Raw genomic sequence first — 23,537 nt, forward strand, 5'->3', positions numbered from 1 at the left:
CTTTTCAAGTACTGTTAGCACTAAGTACATGTATATAATTCAGTTCTGTTTATGAATTCCTATCTTATCATCAGATTATTATATAGAGAAGAGGAGGGAGGTGGAGAGAAGAGATGTCCAAAAACTACTGTGATTCAAGCCTGAAATTGAAACAGAGGCTTAACATATCTTTAACTGGTAGCAATTTTTGATTTTGAAATAATGCTATTTGCCATCTGGATTTCAAAACGCAAAAAAAGTGTTTTTTAATGGTGTTTTTTTTTTTTTTTTTTTACACTTATATTTTCAAGAACAAGGGCTGGCAAAAAATGTAATTTTTAGTATTCCTCAATTTTTTTTTTTTTTAAATTTATTTTCAATACACATCATTAATTGTGTTATGAATTAGAAATATTGTCATAAAAAAAAAAAATGACAGTCATGCACATCACATGTCAAGCTTGTAATAATTCTGGTGTCTGCACATGCATAATATTTTTTAACGAATATTATTAAATACAGGCACAATGCTTATTGTAATCCTGGATAATGCTATCACTTTTTATGAAGTCCCAATCAGACACATACAAACATATATAGAAAAAAAATGCTGTTTATTGTAATCAGGCTTCAGTTTAAGTTATCACTTTTTTGCCTTATCATGGTTCACTCGTGTGCATCCTAATTTGACCTTGAACTGTGACACACATGGTTATTGATTTTTGTTTAGTATAGCTGATGTGCTTGTTGGAATTGTTACTCTATGAAAGCAAGTAATGTATCTGTACTACCAACTGACTGTTTTACAGTAGAGTACAGTACTAACCCTTTACTAATCCTTGATTTTAATATTTTTGTTTTGTTTTTAGTGGTCTGTATGAAAACATTGTGACAGTTCCATTTTTATTAGTGACTTTCTTGAAGAATTAGTGGCTAGTCAAAGTATTTTATATTGCCTTGATTTTAATGTTTTCTTTCTGTACATGCAGCTTTTTATGTACACACTTCCACTGTGCATCAGTAAACAATGCTGAATAGCTGCATTCTTGTTATTGTTATCACTTCAGCTGAGTCCCTAAGTGATCACAGTAAGTAGTGTCTACTGTATTGCACTTATTAAGATCTTTGGTATGATACCAACAATGTTGTGGCTGGGGGTAACAAATTGTATTCTATGCCTGAGCATGTGTCTTATTTGTTGCAAGACTTAAAGGAGCAAGTGTGGTTCCCCTAAAATCCTTTGGCAGGTAGTTTGATTTGAAAAAAAAATTATTTAAAAATATACACTTCCTATTTTAAAAAAAGTTTTTCAGATTGTATTGTGAAAATACAGGATGATACCAAAAAAGTGAACTATTTTGAATTATTTTTGCTGATTTTTAAAAAGGGAGCAAAGATGTATGCTGCACTCAAAATTAGGCAGGTAATATCAGTGCTATGTAATAGACTAAAATAAATCACAATGGGAGGTACACTGCTCAGAACTACATTGAAATAGGTAGAAGTTACCTAAAACTTTTATTGCACCACCATACACAATGAAACTTATTTAATATTAGTTTCTTTGTATTACTGGATAGTCAAAGCTAGTAATACAGGTTTTGTTTTTTAAATTAAAAAAAAAAAAAAGGTAGTATAATTTTAGAAAGTTGTAATAAACTGACAGTGGTTGTTTTAGCATGTAGTTACCAAACATAGCTTCATAGTCAAGTTAAAGGTTGTCTTTGTGCATTAAATTAAAAATACTTTACCCTTCCCACTAAACCATAATAAATTACATTTTTATAATTTATATATATATAATAAATTAAGTTAATAGTGTTGGATTAATCTTTTTAACAGGTGCATGTTTTAAACCAAACATGTTGCACTGCTACCAGATCGTGGATTAATTAGGCAATTCCATTGAATTGTGGTATTCCTTTGGCATTTAGTTCCACAAGCGTTTAGAAGTTCCTAGTGATCCTTTGCTAATTGTCTAATTCTCTAAGCTTGTTCGTTTGTGCACTGTGCTACTTTTCAAGTGTATTCTACATTGAGGGAAAGGTGATGTGTACTACATGAGAAAAGCATTTTAAGCATATGGTACAGTAAAAGTAAAATAATTTCCCTTCAAAAGTATACCACAGAGTTGATGAATTAACACCAACTTCACATTTTCGTTTCACACATTTTCTTTAACAATGCAATTCTTTCCACATCAGATAATGACCTGTTTGCATTTTGAGCTATCACAATCCTCTGGACTTGCTTTTCATTTAGGCACTATATAGACAAATAAAACAGATGCAGTTGTTGATATTGTTTACAAGCAACAATCTAAATGTTGTTTATTGCTTCATGTACAAATTTCAAGGCTTTAGAAGTTCCTAGTGATCCTTTGCTAATTGTCTAATTCTCTAAGCTTGTTTGGGTATAGCAGTAGACAGTCCTGTGATCTTCCCTCATATTTCCCCGTGTAGTGAAAACTTGTGTGGTTCTTAGGTGAAATATCTGAAACAACTCTACTCTGCCTGGTCGTATGGCCAGCCAGAGAACTAAATTTACAAGTTTTTGAATGATTTACCCATTTTGCTATGAATAGCCAGAAAATGAGTTGTGCAGGTTGATGAGCTTCCAGATTTGGGTATAGTCAGTAGCAGTATATGCTGTTACTGACTGCTGTTATTATGGTAACAACATATGATATAGGAGACGGAACAAGAGACTTGGAAATATTTTAACAATTTTTCACCTCAGACTGTTTAGTGGGTTTTTTTTTTTTTTCATAAGTTATTTCATGAAAAAATTTGCAAAAACATTAATTTATTTTATATATTTATTTTTTAATGTCTGGGGTACACCAGGTATTTCAATGATATTAATAACAGTAGTGAATAAACAATAGAGATCAGTAGAAGTTTGAATATTCAAAATATTTAACATATTTATGATCAAGATATCTATAAATATTATAGATGTCTACTGAAGCATTCATGTAAAACCTAGTAGTAATAATTGTACTATTAAACTAGTAGATGGTTTGAATTTGGTCAACACATACTCTTGTCTTAGTTCATAGTATCAGATAATTCTATGCATGGAATAATCTAAAACTCTAATTAACAGAATGATATGATTATCATTATCTATATTAAGGTATCCTGTTCAGAAGTAAGAGTCATGCTTCTTGAGACAGACAAGAGAAAAATCAAATTGTAAATGCTGGTTTCCTTCTGAGTGTTGTAATATTTTTCATTATCCTTATAATTCTTAGCCCATAGCTCAATGAAGAAATTCTTTTGTCTTTAGTAATGACAAGAGACATTAGAATTTGCTTGCTTTTTCAAAGAGTTACAACTTTATAATAAGATGACTACTTTTGAATAGCTGAATTATTTTTACATGATATTTAGGGTTCATACTACACTTTAAATTAAATTGCCCATTCATTACCATTAGTTAATTGAATCTTCGGTTTTGAAGGTGTAGTTTACTAATGGTAAAGTGCATGCTGAGATAAAATATGAAGCAAGCTTATGAAGCATCCACCAAAAAAAAAATCCCACATCCCCTCCAATAATCTGCCTAGTTCTTCCTTGAATTTATTCAAAGTATCCACTTCCAAATATCTATAGCATTAACCAGATTATTAAACTGAGTCTGAACAAAAGGCAAAGACGTACTCTTTATAAAAGTCACATTTCAGTTTTCAGTAATAAGTTATAGAAGGTTACAATATTCAAGACATTCATCACTTTTAATTAAAAATGCACCACAACAATCTTTCCTGCACTTATACATTGTTTGTAACTATTAACTTCTGCAGTTGAAAAAGGTCATGCATGATATGAAGGTTAATGAACAGGTGACTGATATGCATGATAAGTTTCAGACAGGGCCATACAAAGTACTTGGGGGCCCGGATGCTAACGGGGGATTAAGGGGCCTCATTTCTTTTATGTCGAGACTTTGACAACTCCCTCGATCGGGGGCTCTGATGCAGCACATCCAATGCACCCCCATTTGCATGGCCCTGATTTCAGACAACATGAACTAATTGTTTGAAAAACTTAACATCTGATTTAAAAAAAACCTCAAGGCAGAACAATTACTTTGACTTTGTGGTCTGTTTTCCATTCACATATGAAACATGGCATTTTGGTAAAAGAAACCTATTTTGTAGAGTTGCAATACATTTGAGCATAGCTGGCACAAGGTTATTTGCCAATATCATTAAAGAGGCTCTAAGCATTCAGGGAAATTGCTAGTTACTGGTAGACAGTAGTATTATACATTTATCTGATGTGGGTCAGGGTAATGTTTGTATGCATCTCAGGAGCTTCATACTCTTGTTGCCACAACGGCTAATATTGGCAAGATGTGCTAAGGGCAGCAATGTTGCAAATGAATGGGAAGCCAGTGCTAGAAAAACAAGCTTAAGTAACTTCAAGGAGTGTTTCAGGATAAACCATACAAGAACACAGTCTTAACAGTAATTCCAGGAGCGTTGTCAATAATATGAGTGAATTTAAACTCCTGGTTAGAATAACTAATGCTGACATCTAACAGAAACATGGTGTCACCCAGAAATAGGGGATGATGAGTTTCAGTATAGTATGCATAATGTATTTGGGAGAGGATATGGAAGATGGATGGGATGATGAGGTCATGTTTATCACAGGCAGCCCGAGTTTGATACAAGCTTTCACAGGTTCCGAAGTTATGCATGCTAATATAGAATCTCTGTGGTGCGAGTTAGTTGGAAGCAAAGCCATAATGATAGTGAGAGTAATCTACATACCAGTAGATTATGAAGGTTATGACAAGAGCTCTTACAGGCAGATGGAATAGGCAAGAAAAGAGTGAATGACTTTTGATTTCAATTTGTCCCTTTTTGATTGGAACAAGCAGTATGTTAGAGAAAGTAGTGGGAGAAGGATTATTCTAGACCTGATCACCCACAAACCAGATGACATCATAGTGCTCACAGTACAGGAACCATTAGCAGGAATTAACTACAGTGTTATGAGTTGGATGAAGAGGAAAGCAGTGGCAATTGTTAAGGCAAAGGAATGGATTTTAATTTCATGAAAGGAGACTGTGAATTAAAAAGCTAAATGGCTTCTGTGAACTGGGAAGATAGCATTTCCTCCATTTGCTTATAAAGCATTTGCTTATAAAGGAAAGCCATTAAGCTTGTTGAAAGGGTCCAAAGACAGGCAGTGCACCTGGTGAGATCAGCAAAAGGTGTCCAGGAAAGGAATGACTTCATATGTGGGCTATAGAGCTTGGTAGTAGTAGTAATGGCATGTGATGCAAGAAAGCAAATGTATGAGCTTATGCAGCATCAGCCAAAAAAAAAAAAAAAATCACACCATTCCCTCCAAATGCCTGTCCAGTTCCTCCTTAAATTTATTCAACCTATCAACTTCCACAACGACAGATGGAAGTTTGTTCCAGCAATTAACCACCCGCTGGCTAAAGGCAAATTTCCGCACATCTAATCTACATCTGTCTTTTCTTAATTTGAATTTATGCCCCCTTAGGTTCGTAATCTGAACAAGTGGAAGGATCCCATCAGAATTCAGCGTGCTGAACCCATTCAAGGCCTTATACACCTCACTCAGATCACCGTGCAGGTGCCTAGTCTCCAGCCACTGCAATTTGCAGAACTTAAGCCTCTCTTGATAAGAGGATCCCTTCATTCCCCTCACCAATCTTGTTACCCTTCTCTGTACACGCTCAATTAAATCTACATCCTTCCTAAAATGATGTCTCCAGACCTGTACGCAGTACTCAAGGCGTGGCCTGACCATTGCCTTATACAGAGGGATAATCACCTCCTTTTCCCTGCTAGCAAAATTCCTATATATCATTGACAAAACCCCATGACCTGCCCTGGCAGCCTGTCTGCATTGCTCCGAAAACTTCATATCTACCTGCACAATTACTCCCAGGTCTTTTTCATTTTCTACCACCTTAAGTGTAGTACCACACAGTTGGTACATTTCTCTGGGTTACTTCTACCCATATGCAGTACTTTGCATTTGTCAAGGTTAAAACTTCAGTTGCCACTTCTTAGCCCATCTGCCCAAATTATCTAGATCCTGTTGCAGTAGCACACTGCCATTACTGTCATTAACAACCCTGCCAACCTTTGTATCATCTCCAAACTTCAACACTAAGCCTGATATACCTTCATCAATATCATTGATAAATATACAAAACAACAGTGGACCCAACACCGAACCCTGTGGGACTCCACTAATAACATTAGTCCAAGAAGAGCAGCACCCATTGATTACCACCCTCTGTCTTCTCCCACTTAACCATCCTTTTATCCATTGTAGCAACTTACCCTTAATACCATTCTGCTCCAATTTGTACAATAGTCTTCCATGCGCAACAGTGTCAAAAGCTTTCCTGAAATCCAAATATATGATATCAAAATTATTTTTGATATCATATATTTGGTAACTAGACACCTTAGAGGGGACTCAATTTAAGGCTATAAGGCTCTTAGAGGAGAAAGTAAAATGAGTAAATGTAAATTTCCATTGTTATAACTGATTCCAGAACTAGGGGAAGTAAATTAACAACATTACAGGGAAAAGAAGAGATTCAAACTGGATTGTGGGAAGTTTTGTTTTAGCTAGCAAGTTGTTAATTACTGGAATAAGTTGCCTCCGTGAATAGTTGAAACCGATAGCTTGGCGAAATTCAAATAGGTACTCACGCAGGGAGGGAATCACAGTGTACTTATGTAATCTTTTTATTATTTTTATTTTTTGGTCATGCAACAAAAGTCAGGCTTTCTTGCACCATATTGACTAATACTAATTTTAATGTAGCCTGAGTAACATTCATAGAACCTTCAGGTCTCTATAAAGTAGCCAATTATGTCATTCATATTATTTAACTTTATTAAGAAGTTTAGAGGTTTTCATATCAGCTTCTGTTCCAATGTGCAATTTGAATTCGTGGTTCATATACTTTAGGTTCTAAGGCTGTCATTAATCTGGAAGTATTTTTGCAATAGAAAAGAATCTTCCTGAGAAAATTATGGAATGTGCTTATTTTCACCATGTCTGTATATCAAGAAAATTATGTGGAGCAAATTTGCTTTTAAAAATCTCGGAAGATCTTGATCCCAGGATCTGTCTTGAAGAATTTGGAAGACCCAAATTTCTCCCCAAATCATTTAATTTTTTATGCAATTACATGGATGCTCATGCTAAGAACAGTCACTAAGGAAATGGCCATGACAAGCAGGGACAAATTTGGACCGCTGAGACACTGGAAAATTTTCTGGTGGAACCCTGCCAGTGAGGCTTCAAACAGCAAGGCCAACTGATTATATAATAGCACAAATTTTAAACTGTATTTTCTGTTATTAAACTTGTTAAAGAAATGCTGGTAAAAAGATATATATTTATTATGGTGGTTCTTGTTTAGAGATTTTTGGATGCATCCACTTTTTGCTAACAGCATGCTAGTATACTGTATCACACATTATACCTGTATAACTGTGTCCACAGGCTGATTTGAATAATGTGGTTTCTGAAATCTCAAAGCTGCTGTTATTTCTTTATAAAGAAATTGAAAACAAAGACAATCAGTTATGGCTCTTGATCCAATTTCTATTTCCAGTGCTTCTATTTCACTGAATTCATTTTCCATCAAAAAGCGTTATATTAAGCACTTGAATATTTCTGTACATATCATTTACATTGCTGATTCCCCCCCCATATCGATTGTTTAAAATATACTTTGTCTTTTTCAATTTGCTGAGATGTAATGCTCTTTCCTCTTACTTTAAATATTTGCTGATCATCAGGGGGCACTATTTAGTAATCTCTGTCTGTGATCAGTGAGGGATAACTTTAGTTAAAACCAAAAAAAAATTCATGTCTAGGAAATAAACTCATACGCCGACCATTAAATAAAATTTTACTGTAACTAAAGTTTTTTACAAATGATATAACATCACAAACAAATTATTTACAATAAACTAATGGTTGTATATTATGGAATGCTGAAAACTGTAATAAAAGATCATTTACTATAAAATATACTAAAATATAAAAATTAAAAGCACTAAAATTCCATCGACACGCATTAAAAGCGTGTCGATGAAACCACGTGTGGAGGTACCGTGAGCCTGCTATATAAAGAGATGTTGCAGGAAGTCATATTACTGTTGAAGAAGGGAGCTGACGCTCTCGAGAGCTTCAGGTTCTTAACGATTTTTAGCGCTTTTAATTTTTATATTTTAGTATATTTTATAGTAAATGATCTTTTATTACGTTTTTAGCATTCCGTAATATACAACCATTAGTTTGTTGTAAATAATTTGTTTGTGATTTTATATCATTTGTAAAAAACTTTAGTTACAGTAAAATTTTATTTAATGGTCGGCCTATGAGTTTATTTCCTAGACATGAATTTTCCCGACCTCAGAGGCCTCTTTCAGGAAAAAAAAAATTGTGTGAGGCCTAAGACATTTCTCAGGTCTCTTTTTAACAACCAGTCTGCCCTTGATGAAAGACCATGGAAAGAGCAAAAGGCAGTGGCTTTTCCTTATCTTGAATCCATTTCCTGACCTATTCAACAAGTGTAACAAACTTCATGTGCGGCCCATATTTTACTTGGATAGGTAACAATATTTCATTTTGAAATATGCAGAGTATGCCTTTTTAATAAACTTTATAAATTTTTCTGCATTTTTTATAAAGAAATGTTATCATAAATACAGTTTTTTTTTATATGTTTGATTTATTTATGCAGCCTTTTGTTGTCATACTGCACTGAAAAACTTACAAATACAGGTTAAGTTAATGAACTGGTAGACACTACACTATTATATCATGTGGTAGATTAGATAATTTATTATCAAAATGATACAATTTAAAAGAATTGAATCACCTCAATGCCAAACACTTAAACTATTTATGGCTACATTTCAGTAACCCACTGTTTCCCATCTTCAGGCCTATGGGTAATAGAACATTGTTTGAGGAGTGGTACAAGCTTTCGAATTGAAAATGATATTTGATTATTTACAATACAATCTGTTTTTATTATACTACACTCAAAACATGTATAAATTTTAATTGTCATTAATTAATCAATTAATAAATATAGTTTATAAAGAATCTCTAGAGTTTCTCTCTAAATTAGTTATCTAAATTAGTTGGAAGGTCTTACCTGTTAACTTGATGCAGGAATAGTCCTTTGGTCCAGTCGGGGAAGACTGGGGTGAAAGGAGTTCGCTGACTGTTTATATGTAGGTGTTGACTTTGTATAGCCAATGGGAGGTTGTTTCATGAAAAACCTGGGGGATTTTGGGTACAGGGATATATTATGGATGTTGATTAGGATTGTTTTGAGTTTAGGGGATGATGAAAGTATTTCAATGGATATTTCTGAGCTTTCTAATCTGTTACAGATTATATCGACATATGAAGTATTTAATAATTGATTGCGTTGTACTATTATTAAATTAAATTAGTGTTCCTATAAAATTTCCATACAGTTGCCAGGTTGTTACATTAATGATTATGATGATTGTTATTATTTTGTTAATTAATTTGCTTATTAAAGTTAAGTTAAGGCTTTAAATTTTAATTAAGTTATTAATTTTGACTGGGCTCCCTCGATTTACTTTTTCTTATTAAGAGGTTTGGGATCTTTTTGCTGTGACCTTAGCATTAGTAGAGGCATACACTGCAAGAAAGCAAACTTATGCAGCATCAGCCAAAAAAAAAAAAAAACGCTCCCATTTCACCTCTCCGTTCGTTCCAAATACCTGTCCAGCTCAGCCTTAAATTTATTTAGGCTATCAACTTCCACAACAAAAGATGCAAGTCTGCTCCACCAATCAACTACCTGCTAGCTAAAGGCAAACTTCCGCACATTTATCCTACAACTGTCTTTCCTCAATTTGAATTTATGCCCTCTCAGGTGATTCTGAACAAGAGGAAGAATCCCATCAGCTTATACACTTCAATCAGATCACCTCGCAGGTGCCTAGTCTCAAGACTGTAATTTGCAAAATTTAAGCCTTTCTTCATAAGAGCAACCCTATGTTCCATTTACTAATCTTGTTACCCTTCTCTACTCATTTCAGCAGCTCTACATCCTTCTTAAAATGAGACCTCTACACAGTACTCAAGGTGTGGCCTGACCATAGCCTTATACAAGGGGATAATCACTTCCTTGTCCCTGCTAGGAAAATTCCTGTATATCATTGACAAGACACCATGAGCCACTCTTGCAGGCTCTCTGCACTGCTCAGAAAACTTCATATCTGCCTGCACAATTACCCTCAGGTCCTTTTCATTCTCTGCCACTGTCAGTGTAGTACCACAGAGTTGATATGTTATTCTGGGATTACTGCTTCCGATATGTAGTACTTTACATTTGTCAGTGTTAAACTTCATTTGCAACCTCTCAGCCCATCTGCTCAGCTTTTCTAGATCCTGTTGCAGCAGCATACTGTCATTAGTGTCCTTAACAACTCTGCCAAACTTTGTATTGTCTGCAAACTTGGACATTAAGCCTGATATACCATCATCAGTATCATTTATAAATACAGAAAACAACAATGGACCCAACACTGAACCCTGAGGGACTCCACTAGTAACATTAGTTGACAAAGAGCAGTGTCCATTGATTACCACTCTGTCTTCTCCCACTCAACCATCCCTTTATCCATAGCAGCAATTTGCCTCCAATGCCACATTGCTCCAATTTCTGCAACAGTCTTCCTTGTGCAACAGTATCAAAAGCCTTTCTAAGATCCAAATATATGATATCAAAGTTATTCCCTGCATCCAGTTCCTTTGCAACCACATCATAGTATCTAATCAGATTGGTCAGACAAGACTTCCCCTTAACAAAACCATGCTGTGTCTGGGCTATAACTGAAGTCTTGTCTAGATGATCCTGCAGTGCTTCTTTAACCAGTTCTTCTATTAATTTCCCTGGAACAGAAGTTAAACTAACAGGTCTATAATTACTTATGTCACCCTTTATCCTTCTTTGTGAATTGGGGTCACATTTGCACATCTCCAGTCCATGAGTACCTCCCCTGAGTCCATGGAAGCTCTCATAATTATGGCTAAGGGTTTGCTTCTTTTGTTGCCTCCTTTAATATAACTGGATAGATCCTACTTCTTCAGGATATCTGTATGGAATAGGTTGTAATAGATGTCATGGAAGTTAACTCCTTGCTTCTTGTTGATTGTGGAGCTTCTGAAACATTTTGTGAAGAAGTCTTCTTGAAGGTTCTTCTGGAGTATGATGAATTGTACAGGGGATTGTTCTGTGGTAACTAAAATGGTATAGAGAATGATGCTTTCTAGAGATCTGCTGTCGACATGTATAATAATGCTGTCTTGCACTATGCATTCTAAACACTTCTGGATAGTTCTCCATTAGAGATCTTGCTAGAAAAATTATTAACCAGTGATTTCTTACCCTGTAACAATATATAAAAAGAAAAAAAAAAGAAAATGCAATAACATCTTTATGTATGTGTATAAACATCTTTGTGTAATAACATCTTTGTGACTCTTACCAAATGTTTGTCAGCCAACCTATGGCAACCCTTGTCAGTTGCACATAATTTAACACTACTCTAGTATACTCCCTCTCCTGTTTGACCAAGTACAGGGAGGGAAAAACTGTCATTACCAAAACAGATACATATGAAAAAAACTGAGAATAATCAAATTACATAAAAAATAAATATATATTTATAATTAAATTTTAGACAAAGTCCAAACTTCATTGCAAGAGCTAAATCTGTTCAAAGTCTGTTGGAAAGTCAGCAGCACAAGGAGCTGGAGTTGCAGTGGATATAGCAGACTCATACCTCCACCAAAGCAAAGCCTTTCAGAACGATTCCACAGCACTTTAGGTAATTTGGCACTACACCATACCACATTACCAATCCAAGGCTTCCAGATGCAGAAGAGTCTTCTGCCTAAGAAATATAGCAGTTGGAAAGCCAAGAGGTTCTCTTGTTTATCAACTAGAATCATCTCACAGCCTTCTGCCAAAAGATTGAGATTACTTACTTAAGATACCAATTCAATTCTTAGATCGCTGTACTCCTCACAGTTGTACATAATGTTCCCATGATTCCCTATTGCCACAATGGCAACTAGATCTTTCAGTGATTTCTAAATCGTGCAACTTTGCATTAATTGAACTAGGACCAGTCAATAAGAACATAACTTGTAAGTTTGGTGTAAACCATCTTGACTTTATCAAGGCTGCATTTCTTATATCCGGCGAAACAATTTACATAATACTAAAAGACAGCCTAATCCAAAACTGTTAGCCTGTCTTATCAGAGAACGATAGCATCGTGTTTTTATTTTTTTTTTCACAATTTTTACCCAAGCTAAATGAACATAGACTGTTCATTTAGCTTGGGTAAAAATTAACTTAAATACAGTTATTTGATTTACATGTAATCAGCAGTCCCTTTATTACAGATATTGACTTCTATAAATCTTTAAAAAAGCTTTAGATTTGTAATTCTGCTTGTTGTAGATTTGTTTTTTTATTATTATAGTAGTGCCTGAAGTTAATGATATTGGGATTTTTGTACTTTCCTCTCTTGTTAAAAGTGGACTGTTCTACTAGTAATAATTGTATAAATTATTAAAATTGTTTTTTATTAGATGTTTATTTTCACATTATTTAAATAAGTAAGAAAAATAATTCAACATTTCAAGTAAATGTTGAATAAATTTTTTTTCTCTGTGGAGCAGTTATTATATTATCTGGTACTGAAAACTTCATGCAAATGTGTGACACAGCCATAGTGTTTTCTATTTTTCCCTTTAGAATGGACTGTCAGCTAAATTCAATTAATGGAAAGAAAAGAAAGTTTGTTAAATGGATTCATTTTGAAGTGGTATTAAAAACTAATTTTGCTGTTTGAGTAGTGTTCCATTTTTATAATAATTTTCATACTTAGAAATGTTAATAATAGTAGATTTTTATTCACTTCCTGTTCTAGGCTAAAGTGGATTGTTAACATTTCCTCATAGTCTTTCACTAGAAAAACAATATTCTTCATAATGAAAGTAAATATATCATGTGCTGCAATACTATTGTGAATTGCCTCAAGGATACAGTACAAATAAAAAGTATGAGATTTAGGAAACATTTTCAAGAAAGTAATTTGATGACTCAGATGGTATTTTCGGTTGTCAAGAAGATGACCTTTCTACTCTGTTTCTGTAAATTATTTCCAAGTATAACTTTGCTCCTTATTCGTAATTGGCCAAGCTTTTGTTTTTTGTAGTATGTGCTTGCAGACATCCATGTATGAAACTTCATTAATATGAATTGTATTAAAAATTTTGGGAAATTGAACTCTGGTTGATCCTTTTCGAGGAAGGAAACAACTATACACCTCCAGAATTGACTCCAGCATCTACTACAATGCTTACGCTAGACGAAATTTAAGAAATTCTTTGGAATTCAGATCCAGAAGTTGATAAAATTAATCAAATAATACATAATAAATATTTAAATGTAGACCATATTAAACTCAAAAAAAGTAATTAATTTTTATTTATGATTTTTAAAAAATTTATAAAAAGTTTTAATGTTGATTTGATTTTACAATTTTACTGAAATTCTTAAGCTATGAAGTCAGAAAAAAAGTCAATAAATACCAGCATTTAAAAACATTTGCTTATATAATTTTTAAATTTTTACAAAACTTCCAAATTTGAATTTGATGCCGTGACATTTTGAGACTCAGTCCATGTAGAGTTTTTTTCCAGTATTAAACCTGACAATAGAATGTTCAACTTTTATGTTGCAAAACCTGCCAAGGGTGGCTTGGGAGGAATGACTCAGTTTGGATTTGAATTTCTGTAGCTTGTAATTTCTCAGAAAAAGCTTGATGGAAGATTATTTCAAAGAATGCAACTTGAATGCATGAATGAAGAGGATTGCTCAATATACATGGAGTTAACCATAAATGGATTTAAGAAGGTGGCTGAATTGAATGTCAGTTCAAAAGAATAATGTCCATGGAAATATCTGTACATATCACAGCCCCCCAAATCCCTTTCTTTCTCAGCAGAAATGTAATAGAGTGTGAAACAAATTTCTAACACTCGATTGCTTTTTTCTTTTGAATAGATATGAGAATTTTTAGTTTTTGGAGGGAACCTTTCCATAATAGGAAGCATTGTTGTTGATGGTAAGCTGGCTTTTGGATGTGTATAGAACTAACGCTGCTTGGAAGAAAAATAACAGAAAAATAGTAAGATCGCAGTTGGCATTAATTGGAGCTTTCCCCAATAAGAGACTTAAGAGGTTGGGATAAAGGAGAATTGGACTATAATAGGATGGCTGAGGTTTTTCTTTTTGTGTTTTAAAAATAGGCTAGCACTAGCATTTGTGGTGCCTGAGGCAAGTGCCTCACTTTCACACCTCTAGCGCTGACCCTGTAGGCTGTGTATGGATGAATTTCTATACAGGAAGGAAAGTACAAAGAGATAGCAAAAGTAAATGCTCAAAAGTTTTACTTGTAAAATGATTACAGAACTTGCCCGTAGAGGAAGAATCTGATTTTAATTCATGTCTTCGGCACCACAAATGCTGGCCAAGCTGGCACTAGCATTTGTGGTGCCTGAGGCAAAACCTTGTAAAAACACCTAAATGACATCTTATCTTAACACAGATATATATACAATAGTGCATCTAGCAGCACCTATTTTAGATGTTGCCTGTGGCAAGTGCCTCACTTTCCCACCTGACCCTGTAGGCTGTGTATGGATGAATTTCTGTACAGGAAGGAAAGTACAAAGAGATAGCAAAAGTAAATGCTCACAAGTTTTAAGAACAACAGAAGAAATTCCATAAAATGATTACAGAACTTGCTCGTAGAGGAAGAATCTGATTTTAATTCATGTCTTGTCATATGAAAAGCTTTAGTACATATTGATAGCTGGCATGTAATATGTACAGGGATGAATGATTGAATTTTAAAAATCAGCTGGAATTACTGTAGTGTAAGGCTGGAATTAAAGAATGTTTTAGACTATCTCTACTTCTGCATCATTTGCAGATGCACACTTCAGAAGCATAATCTCCCGTTTACTTTGATTCCCAAGCATAGAGGGTTTGTTCTACGGGAAGAGCAAGGGTGTTTGGTGAGTGTTTTTCATTAAGCTGTAGCAAAACCACCTTACAGCCAGGCTTGCCTTATGAAGGGGAGGAGTGGGTCAAGATGGTTCTCTATAGCATAGTTGTTTAGGCAAAAAAGACCTCTTCAAATATCTCGCTGATGGCGCATAATTTGAAGTTTTGCTTCTGCTTTGACTATGGTTTTCCAGTAGATAAAGAACACTCATATTACGTTAATGAGGGTGGTGGATACTTTGTAATAGCTACCAGCTAGTGAAGAAAGTCAAGGTTCAAGGAGAGAATGTCAGTATGTTCTGAGTAATTCTTGGAGTTTGGAGAGCGATAAAGACAGCAAATGAATTTGATGGAATGGGATAAAGATTTTATTGCAAAGGAGATTAAAAAATAGTATCTTGCTTAGGATATCTGTTGAGGAATATCGACCCTTTGACATAATGTTAAATTTAGAATGTGAAGTAAGTTGTAAGTATGCGGCAGTGTGCCAAACTTTGACAAAGGGATTGTTCTTCAAAAGTTTCTTCAAACTTATCCTTTATGCAGATTCCCTTTACTCATCTCTCCATTCGGTAATTGCCATAGTGGTGTCAGCAAGGTTATTCGTTAGATGACCCTGAAACCATCTATAGTCTAGGATTCTGTAAACAGTTCCCTCTAAATTTAAGGAATTTGAAGTTAAGTAACAGAGTATTTCGATAATAGAAAAATGTCATTCTTTAAAGATGATATGAATATATAGTTTCATCTCTCAGAGGGATCTTGGTAACTAAAGTTGGGGAATGTAACCCTATTTTTAAACTACTGGTTTAAAAATGTGTAACAGCAATAAAGTAACTGAAATATTAAAGACTGCCATAACTGAGTGGTCAAGTGAGAGGGTATAGAAGTGCACACACTTTGAGTGACCATGGTTGTGAATACTAAATACGCTATATTCTTGTATTCTCTCGGTCTTGTGAACTCCTCTGACCTTATGTGGTCGTCTTCTGCAGCACAAGAAGGAAAGCGTATTACTTTCCAGAGTAAATCTTTTTAATATTGAAGTATGAAATTTTAAGTTTATATTCCTGATTTTTTTCAGTGGTAATGAAACTGATTCTGTGACTGAAGTAATGGCTGCTGCCCTTGAAATAAAGAGATTGAAAATAAAACCAAATGTGTGGAGAACATGCATCCCTCTTATGTTGAATGTTATTCTATCAAAGAAACGTTTGGAGGTTCTGAGGATTAAACCTTTTCCAACGAGTTTTAAGAGAATGCAATATTTTCTAACACTTTAGGGTGAAACCAAAAAATAGTCAAAGCGGATATTGGCGAGGAAGTTCATAGTGCTAATTGTTATGAGGAAGGTTCATTCGAGTGGGAAACTCGTTGTGTAAGGAACGCCTGGATGTGAAATAAGCCCCATTATTTTAACAACGAATCGCATGTCACACTCGTTTTGGCTGTATCTTTAAAAAACCCGATTTTCAACACTTGTTTACAAATGTTTTTCTCTGAACATTTTTTAACAAGAAAGAATTTTTTAAATTGTTTTGGACTTTTTTTTTTTTTTTTTTTTTCAGTTGATAGTTCTAGAATTACCTTACCCCACCACCAAATTCCTTCCCGTAGAGAACTATATTTAGAATTCCCAACTTTTTTACATTTAAAATTCTGAACTCTTTGCTGCTTGGAATCGATGTTTATGAATCGTGTTATATTAAGTAAATAAATCCTTTATAAAATAAAGGTAACTGAAAATTTTTTCCTCGCCTTTCCTTTACTACTGATGCATTCTTGTTATAGTAAAATTTATTGCTGTTTTTGGTGTCTTGCGATAGCTTGAAGATGTAAATGAAATGGTACATTATCATCATGGGCGAATTTACCAAGAAGGCATTCAACTAAGACAAAGTAATTTTGCAACGTAGCAAGATAAGAGAAGGATTATTGAGAGTCTGTTTATGTAGCTGTCTCTACCAAACATTGATTACCTCTTGTTTTTCTTCGAGCATAATTCGCTGATACAGTAATAAACTTCACAAGATAAACAACTCATTAGTGTTTGTGCAGTTAATTCTCCTTGTGAGATCTTACAAGAATAATAAGTTGATGCTAATTACTTTAATCCAATTATCTCTTATTGTTCAGCATCCTTCGGACTAAATCGCGTCCAGCCCTATGTAGATACTGCATTCAGTAATTAGTTTTCTTAATTTTTCTACTGGTTTACAGTAATCTCTGAAATTAGTGATTACATTGAAGTTTCCGATTTAGAGTTGAATGTTCAGATGCCTATTGGATGAGCGTCGAATGCCATGTAATTGTTAATTTTCAGTAACGCTTGTTCAGAAGGTATTGTGTGCTAGCTCTCCATGATCTTTTACTACCACTGTTCGAACACAGATAAGTGATGAATGATATGGAAGTACAAACCAGTAGCAAAATTCATACCACCAGGTCCACCGTCACTTGGGTGGAGAACCCGAAGAGTCGGGCGTAGTGATGAACATAATCGAATAATAATAATTATTATTATTAGCTATATGGTGCAAGGAAGCCCAGCCAAAAAAAAAAAAAAAAAAATCCCAAGTTACCCTGAGAGAGAGAGAGAGAGAGAGAGAGAGAGAGAGAGAGAGAGAGAGAGAGAGAGAGAGAGAGAAGAATGATGATATCCAGTTCAGGACCCTGGGTGTGCCAAGCCCATACTAACCAGATGTGAGCCCCTGGGCTTAATTTCAATAATCGAATGAGTAGTAATGTCTAACTACTAATCATTTGATTATTACCCCTCGGTTTATGCCTACCACTAGCCTAGGATGGGGATTTAGTATAGACCGTTGGGTACAGTATGGTTATAATAGAGCGAGGCCTTTGAAAATATCTCGCGGAGATCCAGATTTCATGTTTATGTTGCTAGTACCAATTCAGACTTCATACTCTAGGACAGGGGTGGGCAACCTTTTTTGAATAAAAGGCCATATTCATTTTCGGAAATAGTGGAAAGGCCGCACCGATCCTTCGAACCACTACTTACGAAGTAAAACAGTGTTAAATTTTATTGCATATAACTATAATAAAGGCAAATAAATTTCAATAAAACATACATATTTACAATATTCTCATCATAATACATCCACCTACATTTTTATATGAACACAAAATTTAAAAAAAATATAATTATAAAGATAATAAATTATTTTCTAAATTGTTATTCAAATGAAAATTAGGAATTATTTAACATTCTCTCTGTGTATTATACAAGAATAATTAGAAAAAACTGTACTATTGTAAAAAAATAATTTAATATGAGTTAACTAATGAGTTGAAGATTTGATGCTTTGGTGGTTGAGTTGTTTACCAAAAAAGATGTCTCGGCTGAAACCACTTCGATTGCACATTAATGAGCTAAAATCAGAATGCATTGGTTTCAGCCGAACTTTTTTGATAATTAACTAATGAGATTTTTGGGTTTGTTTTTTTTATTAGATAACAACTGGATATTAGGCTCCATCTTAGTTGTACGCAACTTGAGTTGGTCTTCTAAATGAATATCAGATATCCGAGTCCTTAAATGACTTAATTTGTGTAAGGTATGAAAAAAGTTGATTCGCAACAATACGTAGTTGCAAAGCAAGACAGCAGTCGACGAGCATGTTGACGTAAACGTGGGTATTCAACTGCATTTTTCCATATTTCAATAGGATCTTTTTTTTGTATCAAAAAAAGTCTTTATCATATTATCTTCCCCTAATTCAATTAATTCCATCTTTCCGTGGATGCCATCAGGATATCAACTAAATGTGGCTCATACGCCAATTTCATTTCTAAAGTATGTTCTTCGAAATCAGAAAATCTATCATTGTATTCTTCAATTAGCGTGCCCAATACGGTTATGTAGTCTTTGAAAGTGTCACATACAACATATTTCTGCTCCTTTAACATATTTTTTAAATGAGGGAAATGTTCCCCAGATATTTCTGATTTAGAGAAAGAGTTTTTTGTAAAAAAATAAATTTTTTTCGAAATACCTGAATTTTTTGCCACCATGTCATATTTGTATATGTCTTGTTTTTCCCTGCAAATGTTTATTTGCAAGGAAAAACAAAAACGCAGCATTTCTACAAAATTCTTCATCTAATAAATCACATTATTGTTGTTGTTCCTCGTAAAATTTAATTTGTTCTCGCAAAGCCAAAACTTTTACTAAAATTTGTCCTTTTGATAACCAGCGCACTTTACAATAATATGGCGAGTCGACATTATACGTCTCATCATCCAATATAAGCATGCTTCGAAATTGGCGATGTCTTAAAGCATTTACTCGAATAAAGTTAACAATTGCAATAATTTTGTCCAAAGTATTGCTCAATGAAGGATTTAGCGCAAAGGTTTTGTTAGTGTAATATACAATGGAACGAAATTAACTTTTCTAAATTGGGCTTTTCTTTTTTTAAATATGATGGTTTAGTGAAGTTTGTGGTCCGACTCTAATAAGTGAATCTGTTTATATGCAAATCGCACATATGAGCTTGCTGTTCGTCGCCTTTAAACCAAAGCATTTCGCAGCTACTTTTTCGTTTAATGTTTGCATTTGTCATCGTAAAAAGGTAAATACAGGGTTGGTAAAATTAAAGTATCCTTATGTAGAGAGCTCTGGAGCGACTTCTAAGGCTCGTACTGAAGAGAAATTTTGACAACAGGTACAATAGGGAATGCGCTCGCCATTAATTGAAAAAAAAAAAAAATATATATATATATATATAGCTACAAAATTTATCACTATGTGGCACTGTGGCAATACAAATCACTTGAACAGCGCTACAATTGTTCAATGTGTCCTCCATTTTGGGCAACAGTTTCCATTCGAAGAACAACATTTTCTACAGCCGAACGTAACATGTCAACTGGAATAGCCAGCACATAACGTCTAATGCTGTCCTTCAGATCTGCCAGACCTGAAGTTTGACATCCTTCCCGATACACCTGGTTCTTCAAAAAACCCCACAACCAGAAGTCGCATGGGGTTGAGGTTCGGTGATCGGGGTGGCCAAGATGTCTAGAAACAACAGCTGATGACCCTTTCGTCTGTAAAGTGTTGCCTTAGCAATCTTTGGACACAACGGTGGATGTGGGGTGGCGCACCATCTTGCATGAATATGGTATCCTGAAGGTACCCACGTTGTTGCAGCTCTGGTATTGCGAATTTTGCCAACATTTCATAATATCGCTGTCCAGTGACAGAACAGGTGCGGGGTCCAGTCGCTGTTACCTGTTCAAAAAAATATGGCCCAATCATGAATGTGGCCATAAATCCACACCACACTCTCACTTTTGGAGAATTCAACTGGACCTCTTGGATAACTCGAGGGTTTTCTGTTGCCCAAATGCGACAGTTGTGCGTATTCACTTGTCCATTTAAGCAGAAGTGGGCTTCATCACTCCAAAGGATGTTCCATGGCCAAGTGATGTCCACTGTCATTCGCGACAGAAACTGAAGTGCGTAAGTGAAACGAATATCTGCATCACCATGCTTTAGCTGCTGTAGCACGTGCATCTTGTAAGGATAGTACCGCAACACCTGACGCATTACTAGCATTTCAGTGGAATACGGCATGTCCACTTCGCGAGAAACACTTGCGCTACCACATGGAGATTGACTTGATAATTCCACGACCGCCATAGCCACATCTTCAATACATCCACATCTTCCACTCGTTTTCGATCTCTACCTGTTTGAACATGACCAAAAAACCTGCCATGACCAAAAAAAGATTGATATGAACAAATTAAAAAATAATCAAATTACATAAAATAAATATACATATAATTACCTGTTTGAACACCAAGATGGCCTCTCGCTTCAAATTTCGCAATCATTTTGCGGACAGCACAAACAGTCATGGGTCCACGGCTTATGCGCTTCTGACGCCTGAATTCTCTGATAGCCGCAGCTGCATTGTTGCTATTCTGATAGTACAGCTTCACTAATAGCACCTTTTCCTGCAACGTTGCTGGCATTGCTGCTGTAGTGCAGGCAAACATCTACTGTATGATTTTGAAGAGACTGCTTTGCTTTCTACAGTACAGTAGAGCTGAGTAGTGGCACTGTGGCAATAACTTACGATTATGCAAATAACCTAAGTTATATGCGTAACTAAGATAGTTACGCGCCATACAGTGACAAATTTTGCAACAAAAATTTTTCCCCCCCAATAAATGGCGAGCTCGTTCTTTATTGTACGTGTTGTCCAAAATTTTCTTCAGTATGAGCCTTAGAACTCGCTCCAGAGCCCTCTACATAGGGATACTTTAATTTTAACAACCCTGTACAATAATTCTCATCCCCCTTACCTTTTTTTTTTTTTTTGTTTAGCCTTGAAACAAAAGGGGGGGGGGATGTGAATGTAATCTGGACAAGAGAATCACTAGTCAGGACCTTGTTAAGATGAACGCGACCATTTCCAGGTATCAGATCCCAGGGGTAGCAAAATAAATAGCATCAATGGGATCCTTTCTTGTAAAGGGACGGCAGTGAAATGAATACAGTATTGCTAGAACACTTTTTGTATAATGCGGAGTAAAGCGTTTTTTTTTTTGTTTTTTTATCTTTTGTTTACATTCGAGTGCTTGAAAGTGTTGTCATGGCCCTGCAACTAACAGTACAGCAAACCATACATTATTTGTGATTGCTACCAATCGGGCTCCGGTAATAGTGTTTCATATGCAACTAACAGTACAGCAAACCATACATTATTTGTGATTGCTACCAATTGGGCTCCGGTAATAGTGTTTCATATGCAACTAACAGTACAGCAAACCATACATTATTTGTGATTGCTACCAATCGGGCTCCGGTAATAGTGTTTCATATGCGCTTGTCATCTCCACACAAATTTTACGTGTACTATACCTCTGCCATCATAAAGAAGAGAAGGGAGAAAAAAAAAACCCTTTTCAATGAGTGTTAATTTTAAGAATGGATGGAAATTTTTCCCGGGACCACATGTGACACTCGGGCTTCAGGTTCCCTACTGTAGTGAACTCCATATATTGTAGCCTTTCTTGTATTTGTAGGTAGTTCATTTTTAACAGGCATTCGACTTGTTCATTATCGGAGATAAAAAGAAGAAAAAAAAAGTGCGCAATTTCATCGTCAACAGTGCATACCCTGTTTTAACTAAATACTTCTAATTTGCAAATTAAGTTGGGGTAGTGACATGTTATGCCGTATTTTTAAGTGTAACTGTTATTCAACGAAGCAGTAGCTACTGAAAATTCATGCTGCACAAACCATGTAAAGTGCAAAGACAGCATTCATTTCTCTAAATAAATTATCGATCTCTGTATAATTTTTCCCTAGTTTCTTGGTCTTGTATCTTCAAGAACATCAACGATCGTAGGAGTTCATATAATTGGTTACCGCCCCCACGCCTGTTTACTGCAATCTAACATAACGAGGCCATTCGGTCTTTAATAAGATGGTAATGTAGGCAACGGTTCAGCTTTCTACAGCTGCCTCGTGGGTGGGAGATTATCCCGTGAAATTTTTATTCTGGAAGGCCTGGCGAAAGAATATGCTGAGACGAGAGGATTTCTTTTTAGCAACACCAATTTCCGGTGGTCATAATTAGTTTCTCAGCTTAAGTTTTGACCTCCGTGGATTCATTTACTCTTCTTATTCAAAAATGCCGCTTCATTTTGTTTTTATTACCACACATTAATGATGAATATTTATTATACATATGCTTACTTCGGGTCTTTTATTAGTCTAAAAATTGCCACATTAGCAGTTTGTGGTAGGCGATGCTGCGAATTACGTCGTATGTTCAGTAAAAATAATTGTTCATTAGCAGCTTTAATAATACGGTACGATGACTTAAAAATGTTGATTAATTGAAATTGTCTAAGTTAGCAATTTGTACAGGAGGTCACTTTTTTTTGATACAGGTTTTGAAGTGCGACTTTTTTTTTTTTTTTTTGTTTGTTTGTTTGTTTGTTTTTAATTTTACAAAGTTGTATGGTTCTATCATTGTTTTGAGATGTATTAAACTTTAATTATTAAATATATGTATTTCTTGCAAAACTCTAACCCAAATGATATCATTAGTTTTATTTATGGGGAGTGAAGTAGCGGTCGCGCAAATTCATTTATCATTTTAGGGAGAGTTACACGAATTCGCTTATAATTTTAGATGTTCGCTGTTGGCTTAAATGTTTGAGAAACACTGGTCTAAACTAAGCTATTACTCTAAACTACAGCGTAAAGCAAACTAGAACTACACGAGAGAGAGAGAGAGAGAGAGAGAGACTAGGGCAGTGTGGTTCTCAAATTTTCGCCTGTTGCCCCCCCTCCCCTTCCATAAACTCATCCCCATTGCACTCTGGCCTACCCTATAAAAAGCATTATT

At 35.0% G+C, this 23,537-nt stretch overlaps 1 protein-coding gene across 1 annotated transcript in view; it reads left to right on the plus strand.

The window, feature by feature from the left end:
• Window positions 1-23,537, plus strand: part of LOC150078130 (dystroglycan 1-like) — a 199,614-nt gene that overhangs the window by 91,973 nt on the left and 84,104 nt on the right. The gene's annotated exons all lie outside the window — the stretch shown is intronic.

Source organism: Mastigoproctus giganteus, chromosome 11 (assembly GCF_048544385.1).
Source record: "Mastigoproctus giganteus isolate SK-2022 chromosome 11, ASM4854438v1, whole genome shotgun sequence".
In the NCBI taxonomy this organism is placed as follows: domain Eukaryota; kingdom Metazoa; phylum Arthropoda; class Arachnida; order Uropygi; family Thelyphonidae; genus Mastigoproctus; species Mastigoproctus giganteus.